We start from the raw sequence: 21,009 nt of genomic DNA on the forward strand, positions 1-21,009 counted from the left end.
CCGGCTTCTTACCTCCGCGGCTGCACCGGCTTGCTCAGCACCAGTCTCCTTTCGGGGGGGCCTTCTGTGTGGGTCCTGGGCGGGTGCCCGGCAGCTGCATCAGCCACAAAGGCCCAGCTGGCCGAGCTTAGGGCGCTGGCCTGGAGCTGCTCTGTCCTGGCTCGGCTTCTTCACGCAGCAGAGGCCTTTCAGGGCTGCACTGAGGGCCCCGCTCTCCCAGATTTGGGAGCGTGTCTGCAGCCGGGGGGCAGCAAGACGTGGGGCAGGGGCACAGGTGCTGTGGGCCGGAGCTGCAGAGCTCGGACTGGGGCCCAGGCTGAGGGTCACCTCGCTCTAAATCCAGCCCTGGGAAGCTTCCAGAGCCCCTCCCACCATGAGCTGGAGTCCAGCCCACGCTGGACGTGAGGGCTGTGCCCACGACGAGGTGGCCATCCAGCCAAACGGCCGAGAGGAGCTGGATTTCTGGGGGTGTGTTTCCCAGGCCCTGCGCTCACCCTGTCGGGGGCCACCTTCCCTGTTTCTGCTTTTCCTCTCTCTGCCTCCGCAGGGCTGAGGAAAGGAGTGATTCTCCCCTGTGTCAGGGCAGAGGGCCTGGCACTGGGCTCGGAGCACCGCTGATGGAGGGTCTCAGCAAGTCCTCAGGGCAGACCACCCATGCGAGACCTCTGGTGGCAGTGGGTGGGCGTGAAGGGGGCCCACAGTGACTTGCTGGTGGGTTTTGCTGCCCCCTGAAGTGCTCGAAGGTATGGGAACTGAGGCATTAGTGCTCTGAGGAGCCCTGGGCACATGGTGTAAGCGCCTGGCCACCTCACCTGCAGGGGGGCTTCTCCCCCCTCACTTCTCAACGCACCCACTGGTGGGTCCCAGGCTCTTGAGCAGCCCCAGGGGTGGACTCGATGCAATTAGATGTTCCATTCAGGGGTGCCTTTAAGGTGTGTAGAGAGATGTGTCTGCGAGGCTCCTGTGGGGTGCTCCTGTGAGAGGCTCCTGTGCGGTGCACACATGCTGCTGTTCAGGCGCTCAGTCGTGTCCGACTCGGTGACCCCATGGGCTGCAGCACGCCAGGCTTCCCTGCCCTTCACCATCTCCGGGAGCTTGCTCAAACTCATGTCCATGGAGTCAGTGATGCCATCCAACTATCTCATCTTCTGTCGTGCCCTTCTCCTCCTGCCCTCAGTCTTTCCTGGGCATCAGGGTCTTTTCCAGTGAGTCGGCTCTTCATATCAGATGGCCAAAGTTTCAGCTTCAACATCAGTTCTTTCAGTGAATACTCAGGACTGATTTCCTTTAGGATGGACTGGTTGGATCTCCTTGTTGTCTAAGGGACTCTCAAGAGTCTTCCCCAACACCACAGTGCAAAAGCATCAGTTCTTTGGTGCTCAGCCTCCTTTATGGTCCAGCTCTCACATCCATACATGATTCCTGGAAAACCATAGCTTTGACTAGGTAGACCTTTGTCGGCAAAGTGATGTCTCTGCTTTTTAATATGCTGTCTAGGTTGGTCATGGTTTTTCTTCCAAGGAGCAAGTGTCTTTTAATTTCATGGCTGCAGCCACCATCTGCAGGGATTTTGGAGCCCAGAAAATAAAGCCCCTCACTGTTTCCCCTTTTCCCATCTATTTTCCATGAAGTGATGGGACTGGATGACGTGAGCTTCTGTTTTCTTGGGGTTCGAGGGTCCATCAGGCACAGCAGGTAGCTTCTCCACAGGTGAGCTTGGAAGGGGTCTGAGGAGTTGTGGGATTGCTGCTCCACCAGGTTCCTGCTAGCTTTACCTCGTCATAGGGTGGGATTTTATCAGCAAGTCCGCCTGGGGAGCTGTTGACAAGGTGTATCTGGATAGCTACTGCATGGAGAGAGTTCTAGGTCCTTGTCCCAAACTGTGAAGAGGATGCAATTTCGTTAGGAGCAAGTGCCCTGAAATTAAAATGAACCAGGCAAGAGGATGGAAAGGGTGAGGAAATCGGAGTTCATGTTCAGAAATATCATTTGCTCTGTGGTGCAGAAAACAGAGGGCCTTGTCCTTCTACAAGGTGTGTCACTGGAGGGATGAGGGGGAGGTGGTGATGTGGGGGGCAGAGGGAAGCGTCAGGGGCTTGGACCCAGGCTGGGGTGGGCATGCACCCCTGCCCCCACCCACTGCCTGACACCAGGGCAGACTCTGGTCACCAAGCCTCTTGCTGTGGTGCTTGGGGTGAGAAATGGAACCAGGAGCTGCGTGGCTCAGCTGTCATGCACAGAGACAGCTCGTGGGGCAGGGGAGGCAGGGACACGGAGAGAACAGAGGTCACCCTCGGGGGCCTGGAGGGAGCGGGTGCGGAGCTGGAGGAGTGGGCAGGGTGAGGGAGCCCCTCTGAGTCTGTGCTGGTCTGGGCAGTGGTGTCAGAAGCTGGAACCTCTTCCCTCTATGCTGCCATAATCTTCAGAGTAGCATAGACTCGGGTCTTGATGCTCTGGAGCCTGCAGCGTGGAGTGGGGATCTACCCCCTTCCAGGGGTGGGGCTGGAGGGCAGCAGCATGAGCTGCGTGGTACGCAGAGGGCAGGCACAGCAGCAGGAGGCAGGGTGTGCTTCCTCCGAAGGCGGTCAGGACACCCCGGGCCCCGCCCTGCAGAGTCTGCTGAGCCCCCAGGGAGACTAAGGATGACTGCGGCGCCCTGTGAGCCCACCCCCAGTGGCAGGGGCAGTGGTGGTGCTCATGGAGTGGCTGAGTCTCCGGGTGGGCCAAGGGCTGGCCTTCCAGCCTCAGTCACCTGCCAGCTGACCATGGCTGCAGTGTGCCCGCAGACAAGACTGGCAGAAGTCCCCGGCTCAGCCCAGCCCAAACGACTGACCCACAGACCATGAGACATGAAGCTGTTTCGGCCACCAAAGTTTGGGGCATCTGGTCCTGTCCCATGTGGCTGATTTGCTGAGGAGAGCCCGGGGCAAACGGCTCACAGGAGAGACGCAGTCCCGGGACAGCGTGCTGGGCAGAGAGCACACCCTGGTTCACCAGGAGCCAGAGACTCAGCTAGCCGGGCGGCAGGTCCAACCACTCGGCCCACGGGCCCTGGCACAGCCGAGGAAGGAGGGAGGAGAGGAAGGGGGACACGGTCGTGGCTTTCCCTCCAACCTCCCTTCCCCGCGGGGCCTGGGCGCCCCAGCCTGCAGGGGTGGTCACTCAGAAACCCGGGTGGCCTCCTGCCCACCAGGGTGGAAGAAGTGGCAGGGGAAGCAGCCAAGGGGGACTGTGCCCGCCCCCAGTGCCAGGCAGGTGGTCGGGGTTGGGGGGCTGAGGTGGACCGGAGGCAGCGCCTGGGGAACAACCCCGGGGCCACAGTGGGGTCTGAGGCAGTGTTCCCATGGGTCAGCACCGAGCAGGAGGCAGCTCTTCAGCTGACACTGAGCAGGTGAGAAGTGACGTCGCTGGGGAGCCAGTGACGCCGAGTCATGCCGCCGCCTCCCTGGAGGGGCTGGTGGGCCCATAGAGCCGTGCTGGGCAGGAGCTTTGCCCTTGCTGGCGATGCCACTCCCTGCAGACTGCCTCTTCTGCACTCACGTCCAAGGCAGCGGCTCTGCACCCAGACCCAGGGCACGGCTCTGCCATCACCTTTTAGGGCTGCACAGAGTTCCGTTCTGTGGAGCTTCCCTGACTTCCTTACGTAGCCTCCTGCTCATGGACTCAGGATGTTTCTGTTTGGGTTGTGAGGGGAGGTTATGCTGCAGACGGTGACTGCAGCCATGAAATTAAAAGACGCCTGCCCCTTGGAAGAAGAGCTATGACCAACCTAAACAGCATATTAAAAAGCAGAAACATTACTTTGCCAACAAAGGTCCGTCAAGTCAAGGCTATGGTTTTTCCAGTAGTCATGTATGGATGTGAGAGTTGGACCATAAAGAAAGCTGAGTGCCGAAGAATTGATGCTTCTAAACTGTGGTGTTGGAGAAGACTCTTGAGAGTCCCTTGGACAGCAAGGAGATCCAACCTGTCCATCCTTAAGGAAATCAGTCCTGAATATTCACTGGAAGGACCGATGCTGAAGCTGAAACTCCAATACTTTGACTACCTGATGTGAAGAACTGACTCTTTGAAAAGACCCTGATGCTGGGAAAGATTGAGGGCAGGAAGAGAAGGGGATAACAGAGGATGAGATGGTTGGATGGCATCACCAACTCTATGGACATGAGTTTAAGTAAGCTCTGGAAGGGACAGGGAATCCTGGCCTGCTGCAGTCCATGGGGTCACAGAGTCGGACACGACTGAGTAACTGAACTGAACTGATCGAAACGCTGTCTGTTCTCCACCCCAGTCCTGGAACAGCAGAGAGCTCGGATGGAGGGAGCGTCACCTTTGCTGCCAGCCCTCCAGAGAAGGCGTGACTTCGGGTGCTGCCAGGTGGCCTTGCCAACACTGCCTGCCTCCCTGGCCAGAGCTGGGAGCAGCCCACACTCACCCAGGCCGTTACCTACATGGATCCAGGGGCAGAGGGCAGAAGAGATGGAATCCTTCAAGCTTATAGAATTTTAATAGCTTCGCTTAACTCAATCAGAAAAGGACCTGTGGCTATGACTGCAACCAAGTGGCATTCCGCCTCCATGGGGCGGGTTGAGGGGTCACAGGAGAGCTTCAGGGGCAGAGAAGTAGGGCAGGCATCCCCCTGGCACCACGGGGCTTGATCTTTTTTAAAGCTGTAAAGAAGGCCCTGGTGGATCAACTTCTGCCCTTTGTTTTTCAGCCTGGAATCTGTGAAAGGCAATCTGTTTGGAAACAGTCTTCACAGTGGTAATTGCTCAGTTGTGTCTGACTCTTTGTGACCCCATGAACTGTGGCCTGCCAGGCTCCTCTGTCCATAGAATTCTCCAGGCAGGAATACTGGAGTGTGTTGCCATTTCCTCCTCCAGGGGATCTTCCCGACCTAGGAATTGAACCTGGATCTCTTGCATTGGCAGCAAATTCTTTACCGTCTGAGTCATCAGCAGAGCCCCCTACAGTCTTTGCAGATGTAACCCAGTTAAGACGAGCTCTGCTGGATTCAGTTCAGTTCAGTTCAGTTGAGTCGCTCAGTCGTGTCCGACTCTTTGTGACCCCATGGACTGCAGCACGCCAGGCCTCCCCGTCCATCACCAACTCCTGGAGTTCACTCAAACTCATGTCCATCGAGTCAGCGATGCCATCCAACCATCTCATCATCTGTCATCTGCTTCTCCTCCCACCCTCAGTCTTTCCCAGCATCAGGATCTTTTCAAATGAGTCAGCTCTTCGCATCAGGTGGCCAAAGTATTGGAGTTTCAGCTTCAACATCAGTCCTTCCAATGAATATTCAGGACTGATTTCCTTTAGGATGGACTGGTTGCATCTCCTTGCTGTCCAAGGGACTCTCAAGAGTCTTCTCCAACATCAGTTGGGGTTCAAAAGCATCAGTTCTTTGGTGCTCAGCTTTCTTTAGAGTCCAACTCTCACATTCATACCTGACTACTGGAAAAACCGAAGCCTTGACTAGAGGGACCTTTGTTGGCAAAGTAATGTCTCTGCTTTTTAATATGCTATCTAGGTTGGTCATAGCTTTTCTTCCAAGGAGCAAGCATCTTTTAATTTCATGGCTGCAGTCACCATCTGCAGAAATTTTGTAGCCCCAAAAAATAAAGTCTGACACTGTTTCCCCATCTATTTGCCATGAAGTGATGGGACCAGATGCCATGATCTTAGTTTTGTGAATGTTGAGCTTTAAGCCAACTTTTTCTCTCTTCTCTTTCACTTTCATTAAGAGGCTCTTTAATTCCTCTTCACTTTCTGCCATAAGGGTGGTGTCGTCTATATATCTGAGGTTATCGATATTTCTCCTGGCAATCTTGATTCCAACTTGTGCTTCGACCGGCCCAGCGTTTCTCATGATGTACTCTGCATAGAAGTTAACTAAGCAGGGTGACAAGATACAGCCTTGACGCACTCCTTTTCTACTGGGTTGGGTGTTGTCTTTATAAGAAAAAGTACAGAGGAGAAGGACATTCATGGATGGAACTGGTCTAAACCAGCCACAGCCTCATCCTAGGGCCAGAGGCTGACAGGGATCAGCCTGGAGCCACTGACGGCTGACCCTGGCGAGAGGGAGGCAGCTGGGCCACGCTGTCAGGCGCGACTCCCTCCTCTCGGGCTTGCACAGCGGCTGCCCAGACCTGGCTGTCCTGGAAAAGGCGAGTGTGAGGGCAGGGTCAAGGCCGCAGGAGGAAAGAGCTGAGAACATGAAGGGAACCTGGAGCCCACCCTCCTCAACAGGTGTTGGTCCAACCCTTTGAGCAGCTTTCCTGAACCTGCAGGGGACGTTCAGCTGTTACTGCATGAACCAGGGTTCCCCAGAGAAACAGACCAGTAGGTTCTGGGGCCTGAGTGTGACTCTCAGAGTGGGGCCCACCATGGAAGTGTCCGCATGAACAGAAAGCAAGCCGGAAGGGTGGGCTCTAGCTTCAGAGGGGATGTGAGACTGACTGAGAAGAAAACTCAGGCGATGGCCACAGGCGCAAGGGCCGAGGGGCACTGGGAAGTCCAGTGACTGAATACTCTGCTCAAAGGGTCTGTCTGCCCAGAAGAAACTGTGGCCGCAAGTTAGAGGGCATAGGAGTTGGGGTAACATGCCACTGCCGGCAGGGGCATAAGGCAGGGGCTGACGGTCTGGTAAGAGGGCTAAACTTCATCAGCTCCGTCCCTGCAACTGACCTCAGGCAACTGACCTGTGGCTAATGGGATGTGGGAGTGATACCAGGGTGCTTGGCCTTCCCCTATCACAGAGGCCAGACAAGAAGCTCAGGCGAGGCTTTACTGGGGCCCTTGCTGCAGCAGAGGGGAGTGAAGACAGACAAGCTCTCAGGAAACAGAAATGCAAAAAAGAAAAATGTTTGTCTGGGGAGGCCTTACAGATAGCTGAGAAAAGAAGGGCCGCTGTTACAGACAGCCGAGAAAAGGAGAGCCGCTAAAGGCAGAGGAGAAAGGAAAGATGAACCCGTCTCAATGCAGAGCTCCGAAGAATAGTAAGCGGACACAAGAAAGCCTTCCTAAGTGATCAATGCAAAGAAATAGAGGAAAACAGTAGAAAGGGAAAGACTAGAGATCTCTTCAGGAAAATTAGAGATACCAAGGGGACATTTTAGGCAAACATGGGCTTGATAAAGGACAGAAATGGTATGGACCTAACAGAAGCAGAAGATATTAAGAAGAGGTGGCAAGAATACACAGAAGAACTGTACAAAAAAGATTTTAATGACCCAGATAACCATGATGGTATGATCAGTCACCTAGAGTCTGAAGTCAAGTGGGCCTTAGGAAGCATCACTATGAACAAAGCTAGTGGAGGTGATGGAATTCCAGTTGAGCTATTTCAAATCCTGAAAGATGATGCTGTGAAAGTGTTGCACTCAATATGCCAGCAAATTTGGAAAACTCAGCAGTGGCCACAGGACTGGAAAAGGTCAGTTTTCATTCCAATCCCAAAGAAAGGCAATGCCAAAGAATGCTCAAACTACCGCACAGTCGCAGTCATCTCAAATGTTAGCAAAGTAATGATCAAAATTCTCCAAGTGAGGCTTCAACAGTACATGAACCGAGAACTTCCAGATGTTCAAGTTGGATTTAGAAAAGGCAGAGGAACCAGAGTTCAAATTGCCAACATCCATTGGATCATCTAAAAAGCAAGAGAGTTCCAGAAAAACATCTACTTCTGCTTTATTGACTATGCCAAAGCTTTTGACTGTGTGGATCACAACAAACTGGAAAATTCTGAAAGACATGGGAATCCCAGACCACCTGACCTGCCTCTTGAAAAATCTGTATGCAGGTCAAGAGCAACAGTTAGAACTGGACATGGAACATTGGACTTGTTCCAAATTGGGAAAAGAGCATGTCAAGGCTGTATATTGTCACCTTGCTTATTTAACTTCTATGCAGAATACATCATGTGAAATGCCAGGCTTGATGAAGTAGAAGCTGGAATCAAGATTGCTGGGAGAAATATCAATAACCTCAGATATGCAGATGACACCACCCTTATGGCAGAAGGTGAAGAGGAATTAAAGAGCCTCGTGATGAGTGTGAAAGAGGAGAGCGAAAAATCTGGCTTAAAACTCAACATTCAGAAAACTAAGATCATGGCATCTGGTCCCATCACTTCATGGGAAATAGATGGGGAAACGGTGGAAACAGTGTCTGACTTTATTTTTTTGGGCTCCAAAATCACTGCAGATAGTGACTGCAGCCATGAAATTAAAAGACGCTTGCTCCTTGGAAGAAAAGCTATGACCAACCTAGACAGCATATTAAAAAGCAGAGACATCACTTTGTTGACAAACATCCGTCTAGTCAAAGCTGTGGTTTTCCCAGTGGTCATGTACGGATGTGGAAGCTGGACCACAAAAAAGGCTGAGCGCCGAAGAATTGATGCCTTTGAACTGTGGTGCTGGAGAAGACTCTTGAGAGTCTCTTGGACAGCAAGGAGATGCAGCCAGTCCATTCTAAAGGAGATCAGTCCTGAACATTCATTAGAAGGACGGATGCTGAAGCTGAAGCTCTACTACTTTGGCCACCTGATGCGAAGAAGTGACTCATTGGGAAAGACCCTGCTGCTGGGAGAGATTGAGGGCAGGAGGCGAAGGGAACAACAGAGGATGAGATGGTTGGATGGCATCACCGACTCAGTGGACATGAGTTTGAGCAAGCTCCGGAGGTTGGTGATGGACAGGGAAGCCTGGCGTGCTGCAGTCCATGGGGACACAAAGAGTCAGACACGACCGAGGAACTGAAACTCACGGATTTGGCTCACTTTCTCCCTGGAAAAAGTTCCCTGGTGAGCCTGCTCCTTGTGTGGGCTGAGGGTAGGGGTGTGTCCGAGGCTGGGCCAGCGGGGAGTTGAGGCGGTTTGCCCTTTGGTGATGTTGAGTGCAGGGGGCACGTGTGCTCTGCGTTTGCTCTTGACCCTGTTTTTGCTTCTGGCTCTTTAGACGTGGCAGTTGGATTTTTAAAAATCTTTTTGGTCTTTTGGTAACTTTTGTTCAGAATTTGATGCTGAAGCTGAAACTCCAATACTTTGACCACCTCATGCAAAGAGTTGACTCATTGGAAAAGACCCTGATGCTGGGAGGGATTGGGGGCAGGAGGAGAAGGGGATGACAGAGGATGAGATGGCTGGATGGCATCGCCGACTCGATGGACATGAGTTTGGGTAAAATCTGGGAGTTGGTGATGGACAGGGAGGCCTGGCGTGCTGCAATTCAGGAGGTCGACAAGAGTCGGACATGACTGAGCGACTGAACTGACTGTTCAGAATTTGGCCCAGGTGAGCAGGTGTGCAGTTATTTTTGGTCCCACGTCTTTTTTTTTTTTTTTTTTTTTGTATTTTGTTGCTGGAGGAGAGATGTGTGAGGTGCAAGTATGGCAGCAAAGGGGCCCAGGTCCCTGCCTGTCTCAGGAGGAAGCAAGAAAGGCCCTTCTAAACAGCCATGGGGCTCCATTGCCTTTTATCCCTCTTTGCTGAACACATCACATCCCCAAAGGGGCTATTTGGGTCCTAGAATGAAGAAGACAGACCTGCGACTGTGAAGCATGAGTGAGGGGTACTTTGACTGTCGTAAGCCATTCTCATTGAATCTGATTATTGCTGCAGCACAGCACGGGAAGTTCACTTCTTTTTTAACCACAGATCAGAGCTGGGTTAGTCTTGCTCTCCAGTTCATGACACATGCTCACCACTGGTCCAAGTCCCTCTTGTATTTTATCTTAGCCACATGTCCTGTTTATCCGCCTATCTACCCACACCCCACCCAGCTGCTCCCTCAGCTCCTGTCTCTCAGTTTGAGTACTATCTTCTAGTGTCTTCCATCAGGTAGCACCGTAAAAAGTTATGGGGGCATATATAAAAAAAGAATTTTTTTAATGAATTCAAGTTCAAGTTAAGGGAATCAATTCACTCATTGTTGATGTAAGCCACTTAGCAATGCTTAAAGGGAAATTAATGCATTAAAAGATTGTATAAGAGCTCCCCCAGCCCTGGGCTTCTCCAGGCAAGAACACTGGAGTGGGGTGCCATTTCCTTCTCCCATGCATGAAAGTGAAAAGTGAAAGTGAAATTACTCAGTCATGTCTGACTCTTCTGGACCCCATGGACTGCAGCCCACCAGGCTCCCGCGTCCCTGGGCTTCTCCAGGCAAGAACACTGGAGTGGGTTGCCATTTCTTTCTCCAATGCATGAAAGTGGAAAGTGAAAGTGAAATTACTCAGTCATGTCTGACTCTTCGGGACCCCATGGACTGCAGCCCACCAGGCTCCTCCGTCCATGGGATTCTCCAGGCAAGAGTAGTGGAGTGGGGTGCCATCGCCTTCTCTGATAAGAAAATAAGAAAGGTCTCAAATTAGAACTAGAAAAGACAGAGCAAACTAAAGCCAAAGTAAGCAGAAAAAAGAGGGGAAAATAAAAGAGCAGAATCAATGAGATATAAAATAAAGAAAATAATTAGGATGTAGTTTCTGGAAATGACCAAACGCTGACAAACCTCTAGCCAAACTGATCAAGGGGAAAAGTGCCGTGAAGGCGGGGCAGTGGCAGTCTCGGAAGGCCCGCCTGCAGACAGACCCGAGGCTGTGGCATCCCCGCCCCGTAGACTGGATCGGGGTGGAGGGCTCCGGGTCCTGAGGGGTGGAGCACCACGCAGGTGACCATGTGTCGATGTTGCAGCCAGCCTCTGAAACTGGGCACGAGCTTCAGGATCCTGGACCGGGTCACCATCCCGGAGCTCACAGCCCCGTTACTTGGCACAGCCCAGCTGAGACCAGGAGAGACCCAGGAGGAAGAGGCTAACTCAGGAGAAGAGCCATTTATTGGAACTCGCCAGGATGGTGTCTCTCGCAGATTCATCCCCCCAGCCAGGGTGATGTCCACAGACAGTGCCAGAAGCTTCACTCGGATCGGGGAGGCACCCAACGGCGGCACCGTGGAGAGCCTCAGCCTAAGACTAAAGGTCACTGGGGGCCTTTCTGACACTGTCAGGCCAGACAGATGTGGACCACCCTCTGTGTGAGGAACGCACAGACACTCTTGTAGACCAGCTGGACACTCAGCTCAACGCCACTGGAAATGAGTGTCAGAACTGCAAACGCTGTTTGGAGATCTTAGAGCAAATGAGTGAGGATGACAGCGAACAGCGTGGGCTAGAGCTAAAGGAGCTGGCATTAGAGGAGGAGAGGCTGATCCAAGAGCTGGAAGACGTAGAAAAAACACCGGAAGATGGTGGCAGAAAATCTCGAGAAGGTCCAGGCTGAGGCTGAGAGATTGGATCAGGAGGAAGCTCAGTATCAAAGGGAAAACAGTGAATTTAAAAGACAACAGCCAGAACCGGATAATGAGCTGAGAGTGTAGGAAACCAGAGGTGTCATGCCCAGATGCAGCTGGACAAGCTGAAGAAAACTAATGTCTTTAATGCCACTTTCCACACTTGGCATAGTGGACAGTTTGGTACAATCAGTAACTTCAGACTGGGTCGGCTGCCCAGTGTTCCTGTGGAATGGGATGAGATTAATGCTGCTTGGGGCCAGACAGTGTTGCTGCTCCACGCCCCGGCCAATAAGATGGGTCTGAAATTTCAGAGGTGTCGACTTGCTCCCTATGGAAACCATTCATATCTGGAGTCCGACAGACAAATCTAAGGTCAGTATTCCCTGGTGCTGAACGAACCTAAAGCAGGACCAGAGTGAGCAGAATGGGAGGAACAGTAAGAATGGAAGCAGAAGAATGGAAGAATGGAACGCCTGGTGGGGAAGCTAAAAACGGAGTAAAATCCCAGACCCTGACGGGCAGGATGGGTCCAGCACTACAAGCAAGACCGCGCGGCCGCCTGACCCCGGGAGAAAATGCTGGCTTCCATGGTGTGGGGGGTTTCTTGGTGCAGAGCTCAAGCCTGCTCTCCAGTCTCAGGGAAGTTTTCCCTTGTGTCCTTGAAAGATACAGGAATTCTTTCTTCGGTCAGATTTTGTAGGAGCCCAGAGACAGACGGGCACCTTACTTCAGAGAGTGAGGCTCAGCTGCTTCCATCTCCCCCAAACAAAGCATTTCTTTTCTTCTGCCTCCCTCCGCTCCCCATGAGGGAGGGGTGCCTAGGAAAACAGTGCAGAGTGCTGCCGCCCGCGCTTACCCTCTGCTCCAGGCTTCTCATCCCTTTGGGTGTGTCTCCTGTCCCTGTACTCCGCAATGACAGCGAGGCTCTTGTGACAGCCTTCTTGATACTGGGCTTTCAAGCAAATCCAAAATACACTGCTGTACCTTGCCAAGAGTTAATAGATAAAATGACGTGAATGGTCCCATGACCAAGTCCCTGCCCATCTGCCTGAACTGACTTGACTCGGATCTTGGTTACTAATGAGTTCTGCTGAGTTCACCCGCAGGATGGATGTGGAGAAAGGCAAAACTGAAGACATAGGAGGCAGTGGTGGCTCCCATTACATCAAAACTCAGTTTAACTCTGAGGAACAACGGACAAAAGCTCTCAAGTTCATGCTGACGAATCTTAAGTGGGGTCTTGCTTGGGTATCCTCACTGTTTTATAACAGATGACTTTCTTTTTTCCTTAGGAGTTCGTTTGCCTTAAAGGCTTTCAATTTTTTTTTGTTTGCAAAAGAAGAAAGTGTTAGATTAGGATACTATTGACAGCATATGTTTACAATACCAAAAGAGGAAAAAATCCACAAAAGCCACTTTATTTTAAAATATCGTAGAAGAGATCGTTTCCAGAGCTACGACATGCCGTGTGTAGCAGCTGGTCTTTGTCACAGTTTTGACTCTGAACCCCATGCCTTCCTTTCCCTTTGTCTCCTCAAAACAAATAATTTAAGTTTGCTTTTTTTTTTTAAAAAAACTGAGTTGAATTGAGATTGATGTGTTTTCACTGGAGTTTGTCTCTCTCAACTTCCTGCACTTAGAACGTGAACTAGAACCTTTTGTCTCCACTCAGAGGACAAGAAGTGTGAGATGCGCGGTCGGAAAAAAAGTGTGAGCTGCGCAGTCGGAAAACACGAGAAAAGGAGCCCGGCTGTGGTCACTGTGCGACGCGATCAGACCTTGAAGCTGAACACTTCTTGCCTGGTTCCAGTAGTGAATGCCTGGTCTGCTCTGTGTTAAGAGACATGAAATGGTGTTTGATGCTGTTTAAAACCTTGTGGGGAGATTTAATTATCTGTAATAAAAGATCGACTGCAGTTTGATAACTGCCCAGAAAAAAAAAAAATGCGGATTATCACTATTAGGAATGAAAGAGCAAATTCCACTGTAGATCCTACAGACATAAAAAAACAAAAAAATTTTAAGCCTTTTACACTTTCAGCTTTATTGAGATATATTTTATATACAATAAAAATCACAACTTTTAAGGGAATATTGTGGACAACTTTATGCCAACAAATCTGAAAATTTTATTGTAATAGACAAAAGACACAAATTACTAATGCTTATTCAAGAAAATTATATAACCTGAATAGCCCTACAACCACTTTAAAAAATTCAACTTACAGTTAAAATCATCCCAGAAAGAAAACTCTAACCCCATATGGCTTCACAAGTGAATTCTACCAAACACTGAAGGAAGCAATGATACCAGTTCTACAGAGATTCTTCAGAACAGAGCAGGTAAGGGAGTACTTCCCAACTCATTTAGTGAAGTCAGCATCACTCTGACACTAGACAGGACAAAATATTACAAGGAAGCAAAAAATAATGTCCCTTATTAGCCCAGCCACAAAAGTCTTCAGCAAAGTAACAGCAGATCACGTGAGCCCAGTATGAAAAGGAGGGCCCGTCGTGCCTGCTGAGAAAGGCGGTCTCTTAACCTCTGCCTCGGCGGCACAAGAGTGGGCCTCAGGAGCCCCTCCTCGCCAAGAAGGGAAGAGTTGCAGACTGCACTTTGCTTATCGCTTGAATATTTCCCCCTCTTTCAGGCTCACAGTATGTTCCTTTTTTCTGCCTAACAGTGTGTGCCGTGGGCCCCTGACCAGCCCCGTAGCTTTTCCACGCTGGGGGGAGGCAGGGTCCTGCTGCTGCCGCGCACGTGCGGTGCGCGCGCTCTGGGCCACATCGCAGCTGCTGGGAAGGGCCCGCCGGCTCGGGGCCTGGCGCCAGTGCGGCTGCTGCCTTGCGCTGTCACGCCCCTGTGTGAGCGGGGCTGTCCCATCCAGGGCTTGAGTGCTTTGTGTTTCCCTGGTGATGCCTAAACCAAGGTGTAGTGAGCAGAAGGGTTTGTATTCCTGATAACAGGGACCAGATGCTACTTGTGTGAGAAAAACCAAGTGGAATTTAGCTCAGGAATACAATGAATGCAATTTGCCGCACTAACAGACTGAAGAGGGAAAACCACGTAAGAATCTCAGCAAACACAACAGCAGCAGCAACAAAAAGTGAGAGGACGCGTCACTTGTTTGTGATTAAAAAAAAAAAAAAATTCTCAGAAAGCTAGAAATAGATTTCAACCCAGTGAAAATTTTCTCCTCAGAAGCTAGAGCACACCTCATACTTAAGGATGAAAGATAAGAAATGATTTCCCACTGAAATCAGGAACAACAGGGGCTTCCCTGGCTGTCTAGGGATTAGGACCCCAAGCTGCCACTGGTCAGAGAACTAAGATCCCACATGCCATAGGGCAGCTAAAAAAATCAGGAATAAGGCAGGGATTTTTTACTCCTATAACTTCTATTTGCTACTATGCATAGCAAATAGGGTCTAGCCCATACAATAAAGTAAGAAATAGAAATAAAAGGCATGCACGTGGGGAAGGAGGCATTAAAACTGTTTCTACTTACCTGTGATATGACTGTTTATATACAAAATGTTAAGAAATCTATAAAATAGCTGCTAGTATAAGTCAGTTTAGCAAGGTTGCAGGTTTAAAAGGCAACTTAAAAGTCAAATATATCTCCATATCCTTGTAACAAACAATTGGACAACAAAAGGTTATTTAAAGTAATAATTAAAGAAGGATTAAATATATAAAATACTTAAAGGTAAATTTAACAAAACATGTGCAAGTCCTTTATATTGAAAACTATAAAATATTGAGAGAAATTAATGAGGATCTAAGTAAATGTAGAGATAAACTGTGTTCATGGAGCAGAAGATTCAATATTGCTAACATATCAGTTATGCTCAAATTAATCTATGGGTTCAATACGATTCCAATCAGAATCATATGGGCAACATTACTAAGAAGACCGCTGCTAACACCAAGGTTTGGTGAAGGGGTGGCATGTGGGGAGCATTCATACACGGCGCAGGGGAATGCAGGAGGGTGTGGCCGCTGCGGAAAACAACTGGTCAGCTTCTTATAAGATTAATATGAACGTAAGACAAAACCTAGAAACTCCACTCCAAGAAAAATTAAAACACACCCTGACAAAAAACTTGTGTGTGAACGTTAATTCATAATAACACCACATGGACAAACTGAAGTCCACTGTTTATGAATCATAAACAGATTCTGGTGGAATTCTCGACAATGAAAACAAAGCATTTCAAGTGAAAGAAACCAGACGTGAAAGTCATATACTTCATGACTGCAAGTATCTGAAATTTTATACCGAAACTATAGCAAGAGAAAGCAGATGAGCAGTTCTGTAGGGCCTTGAGTGGAGCAGAGCGTTGCTGAAAAGGGGAACTTTGGGGGGTGTTTGGACTATTCCTGTGTCGTGCTGTGGTGGAGACTCATACCAATGTGTACACTTGTCTAAAGTCATTGAGTCAAACACTTAAAATCAGTGATTGTTATTGCACACAAATTGTATCTCAGTAAAAATGGGCACAAAAAGCTGAGCATATATATTATATTCAGTACAGTCGCTCAGTTGTGTCCGACTCTCTGCGACCCCATGAATCGCAGCACGCCAGGCCTCCCTGTTCATCACCAACTCCCGGAGTTCACTCAGACTCACGTCCATCGAGTCCGTGATGCCATCCAGCCATCTCATCCTCTGTCATCCCCTTCTCCTCCTGCCCCCAATCCCTCCCAGCATCAGAGTCTTTTCCAATGAGTCAACTCTTGGCATGAGGTGGCCAAAGTACTGGAGCTTCAGCTTCAGCATCATTCCTTCCAAAGAAATCCCAGGGCTGATCTCCTTCAGAATGGACTGGTTTGATCTCCTTGCAGTCCAAGGGACTCTCAGGAGTCTTCTCCAACACCACAGTTCAAAAGCATCGATTCTTCGGCGCTCAGCTTTCTTCACAGCCCAGCTCTCACATCCATACATGACCACTGTATGTATTATATTACTCATGAGCAAATAAAATCCACCCTGAAGTGCATCAGTGCACAAGCACAAGAAAGTTCACAACAGCTTTATTCATAATATCCCAAACTAGAAATAATCAAATGCTTATCCTCAGCAATGTGGATAAATCGTGGCACCTTCACACAATGGCTTAGTACCGGCTTCGACAGAGATGAAGCGTAGACACAGCCACAGGCATCAAGTTGGTGAAAGAGACAACATGTGCAGCAGTCACTCTGTGATCCCACTTGTGTAAAAAACACAACGGGCAAAGCCAAACTAAGACGTTCAGGGACGTGTACTTAGGTGACCGAAGCACAAATGAAGGCAGGAGGCCGTTCGCTGAGGTCAGCAGGGCCTCTGGGGGAGGGTGAGGGGGGCTGCGTGCTTGAGTCTGCAGTGTCCTGTTTCCTGGTTTGGCGGCGAGGACACAGATGCCCATGCATGTCGTTAAACTGCGACACGCATGCTTTGTGGGTTTAGCTGTGGCTCTATTACATTTTGTAAGACAAAACCTTACAAAATAATAAGATACATTCTGTGTCTCCAAGAATTCACAGGCTCTGATTGTGTGAGGCTGAGTTCCTCAGGTTAGCCATCACCTGTGCAGAGGCGGCTGCACTTATTCAGGAAGGTCTATGCTGATCATTCCCTGGAAAAGGGGCTTAGAATTAATTGTGAAAGAAAATTTGAGCACTTAGCCAGTTAAAAAGATAAAGGATGAAATAGTGGAAGGTAAGGTGAAAGACAAATTAGAAAAAATAATCAGCATTCAGCCAAGTTAACTGAAGTAAACACTGCAGGAAACTGGATTTTAAATGCTAGTAAATATTAAAATGAAATTTAACGTTAATAGGACAAACACTCTTCGCTTGACACGTGCTTACTGCTATAAAAATGTGGCGCTTTGAAAACACTGTCCTCTCTGGCCCTGTGTTGAGTGTGGCCGTGATGTGTCCACACAGAGGCACCACAAGGGTCCCTGTGAACTCGCTTGGTATGTGGTAGGGTTTGTGATTCCCAAAATCACTCCTTGCCACCCACCCCTCCCCACGTAGAGTCATTTCTCATGAGGGCTCTGCTTCTTTCTGGCATGAGCTCCCTGCCTCAGAGTTCACCCTGGCCCTCAAGTCACCCCCTGGACCCCGCTGTGCCAGGGGCTGTGGTGGGGCGCAAGCTTCACAGGTGAGCCTGCTGGGGGCTGGGGGAAAGGACTCTGCCAGAAGCAGGGGAGGGCCTCTCTGGTGGCTCAGCGGTAAAGAATCCACCTGCCAGTGCAGGGGACACGGGCTCGAGTCCTGGTCTGAGAAGGTCCTACACACCTCGGGACAACACAGCCCCTGAGCCACGACTACCAGGCCTGAGCCGCGCCCGTGCTCTGCACCCCAAAACCACCGCAGTGGGCCCCAACACCACCCCCAGAGAGCAGGCCCCACTTGCCACAACTGCAGAAAGCCCACGAGCAGCAACAAAGACCTAGCACAGCCATTAAAAGAAAGCAGTGGAGTTAACTTTCAAACTATGCATGGGTTGCAGAGGTGAGAGTGGCGCGGCTACAGGGTCCCTGGGAGCTGTGTGTGGCAGGGACTGCAGGCTGCTGTCCTTTCCTCCTGCAGACACAGAGGGGAGACAGACACACTCATCAAGATAGCTGACCATTGTCCACGTTCCAGCAGAGCAGCCAAAAAAGAGATGGCTGGCCGGCCTCTGCCAGGCGGTGGGGCGGGAGCCCGAGAGTGTGTTCCATGAGCTCCGTGATGGGGCAGGACCCTCCACAGCCCCGACCCCTACATGCTTCCAGCCCCCAGCCCAGTCTTCTCACAGCAGTGCGCCTAGAACACCCCACAGTGCCGGGCCTTCTAAGGTCTCCTCACCCTCAGGATGAAGCCGAGCTTGCACAGCTCAAGGCCCTTCGTGGCAGGGCTCCGCACGTTTAGCTTCTGGCTCCTGGCCAGAGTGCCCTCCCTCACTGCAGCAGGGAGGTGGGTCCTTGCTGTCCTGTGGACCTGGTCTGCGTCACCTGGCCCTGTTCCCCTTGTGAGCAAAACTTGACTGACATTAGATGCTGTCACAGGACAGAGCAACCCCAGGTTGGTGGCAGTTCACCCATTCATTCATCTGCCCACCTATCCATTCCACATGGCCAGGACGGGGCCTGATGGGGAGTCCTGATAGGGAGGGGGTGGGGGCAAGCTGGACATGGACCTTGCTTGCAGTGAACCCCCAATATGGTTGGGAAGACAGACATTTAGACCACTGGGAGATCCTGCCTGTTATGGGGGAACTTTGTCCAGGAGCTGAGGGGCAGGGAGGCAGGGGTGCAGGGAGGAAGGGTGCAGGGAGGAGGAGGTGCAGGGAGGAGGGGTGCAGGGAGGAGGGGGCCAGGGAGGAGGGGGTGCAGGGAGGTGGGGGCCAGGGAGGTGGGCAGAGTCTGGGTTTGGGGTGGAAAACCTCTGTGAGGATAGCAGGCCCACCTGCCTCAGGGCTCGTTGCCAGGACTAAACAGGAAAGTCTTTGGGGGCACTCTTTCCACTGTTCAAAGGACAGTGGGCACCCAACAGAAGTTAGGGCAATTAAGGGAGCTGAAGCTAAGGTCTAAGAAAGGGGAGAGCAGAAGCCGGGTGAGGATGTGGCCCGGGGGGCATAAAGCAGAAGCGGGACAGCATGTGCCGAGGTCTTGCTTTGGTAAGAGGCACCAACCACTCATTCAAGGGGCAGAGCAGTGGCCAGGGGTCGAGTGAAGGGCTGGCAGACACGGGCTCTGGAGGAGAGAGAAGGCCAGATCCTGGAGAAATCCTAAACCACGAGCCTGCCTGGATCCTCGGACTTGAGAGGCTGCTGCACGGCCGCCCGCAGCTCGCCCAGGCCGACTCAGGCCTCCATCCAGGCCGGGCTCAGGACCAGCCAAGGCAGCTCACTTCCTCCCGCAAAGCCTCATCAATCTGGCTGCCGCAGCACAGCGGAGGGAATGGAGAAGCTGCTCCATCCTTCACGGAGGTGGCTGCAAACCTCATCTCCCTGGAAACAGAAATAATCATTGGAAGTCAGCTCATGGCAACTCCGCTCACACGCGTGGGTGCCATGATTATTATACAAGCTGATTTACACACTGTCCTTTAAAACCTATACCCCATAAATGTGAAAGGAGGCTCACTATCCCTACTTTTCTGGCAAGTCGTCATGCAGGAGGAGAGGACTGAACGAGGAGGTTCAGCTGATGCTCTAAAATCTGCACTCCCTGCTAAAAATACAGCGGAACCTGCTCCTTCTCCGCGCAGCCACCGCCGTTCACGTCCATCCCACGCAAATGTCCAGAGAGACGCACGAAAGGCCTTCACATATATTCACTGGGCAGATGGTTTCCGTGAAACGTGGGCGAGGGTCCCCTTGCGCGGGCTGCCTGGCGAATGTGGGTGAGGCTTCCTCCAGACGCGAGGGCCCTCTGGGGGCTGGTGCCCCTGCTCACGGGCACCGCTGGACACTGTGCAGGAAAGGGCCCGGCGCTGTGAGCTCTGGGGGAACCTCCACGGGCCAGAACTTGCCGAGCGGGCGGCAGGAACGGGGGTGTGTTCTCAAAGCAGCCCTGCATCCCCCCCGCCCCCTCCTCCCGCATCGCGTTCCCTAGCTGCCGCGCCGCCCGCTTCCCCGGGATCCAGCGAGAAGTTATTTAACGTTGTAATTAGCCGGCAGGGTGAGTCATCGGTCCCCAGGCCTCGCTGCAGAAGCGGCAGAGCCGGTGTGGAAAGAACCGAGGGCGCTCGGCGCGGTGGGACCTCAGAGGGCTTGCCGGAGACGCGCTCCCAGGCCTCGTGTCAGCAGGCTGGGTGCCCGAGAGGCCCGGGCAAGACCATCTCCGTGCTCTGCCCGGCCCCACGCCTTCCTCTCCCCCCGAGAGCGCCGCGTCGGTCGGAAGGAGGCGATTTGCCCTCCCCCACGCCGCACCCCCAGTCTCCCGCGTTGCTCTCAGGCCGTGAGCCGCCTTCCGATGAATTAACTCACTCGCACCCGCATCTGCGGGGAAGTCCCGCATGATCCCTGAGAAGGGCTCGGACGAGACTCCTCCAGGGCTCCCCGGGGCCGCACCCCCCGCCCCCCGCACTGGGGCCCGCGCTCCCCGGCGGCGCCCGAGGGTCCCGGCACCCGAGCGCCTCCTCTGAGCCCTCCCCTCCGCCCCGCAGCCGGACTCCCGCCCTCCTCCCGCGAGTAGTCGGCTCATCCCTGCCCGGGCTCCTCTCTTCCCTCCCCTCCCTCCCGCCGCCCCCGCACGGAAACCCCCGCTCCGGGGTCTTCCTTCTTCCCTTCGCCCCGGACTCGCCCCTCCCCGCCCACACTCAGGCTTTCCCGGTAGCCCTCAGCACGAGGGTCCTCTGTTCCCGCACGCCAAGCCAACTTCCTCAGGCTTCCAGACCTCTGACAGGCGGGGGGCGAGGAGTGAGACCCCAGCCCTGCGGCCTGCGGAGCGCGCCCGCGGGGGCCCGAGCGGTGGGAGGCGCTGGGGGTGGGGCCTGGGGGCGTCAGCGGCGGGCGCCCAGGGGTGGGGAGCGGCGTGCCCAGAGAGGCCGGGGCGCTGCTCGGGGGAGGAAGGCGCAGAGACGCGGCCCGGGGGGCTTCTCCTTGCGGGGGTGGCCGAGGGGTGTCCTAGGGGCGACGCGGGGGGGGGGGGCGGGGGAGGGCGGTGCCTGGGCCGGGCGCGCCGGGCCGCGGGCGGTGGGGGGAGCTGAGCGTCCTGGGAGGGGCGCCGCGGGC

At 52.4% G+C, this 21,009-nt stretch overlaps 1 pseudogene; it reads left to right on the plus strand.

Annotated features, from left to right (window-relative positions):
- The first annotated feature begins 373 nt into the window (after positions 1 to 373).
- Positions 374 to 12,426, plus strand: LOC120861639 (annotated as a pseudogene).
- The last annotated feature ends 8,583 nt before the right edge of the window (positions 12,427 to 21,009 follow it).

Source organism: Oryx dammah, unplaced genomic scaffold, assembly GCF_014754425.2.
Source record: "Oryx dammah isolate SB20612 unplaced genomic scaffold, SCBI_Odam_1.1 HiC_scaffold_3, whole genome shotgun sequence".
Taxonomy (NCBI): Eukaryota; Metazoa; Chordata; class Mammalia; order Artiodactyla; family Bovidae; genus Oryx; species Oryx dammah.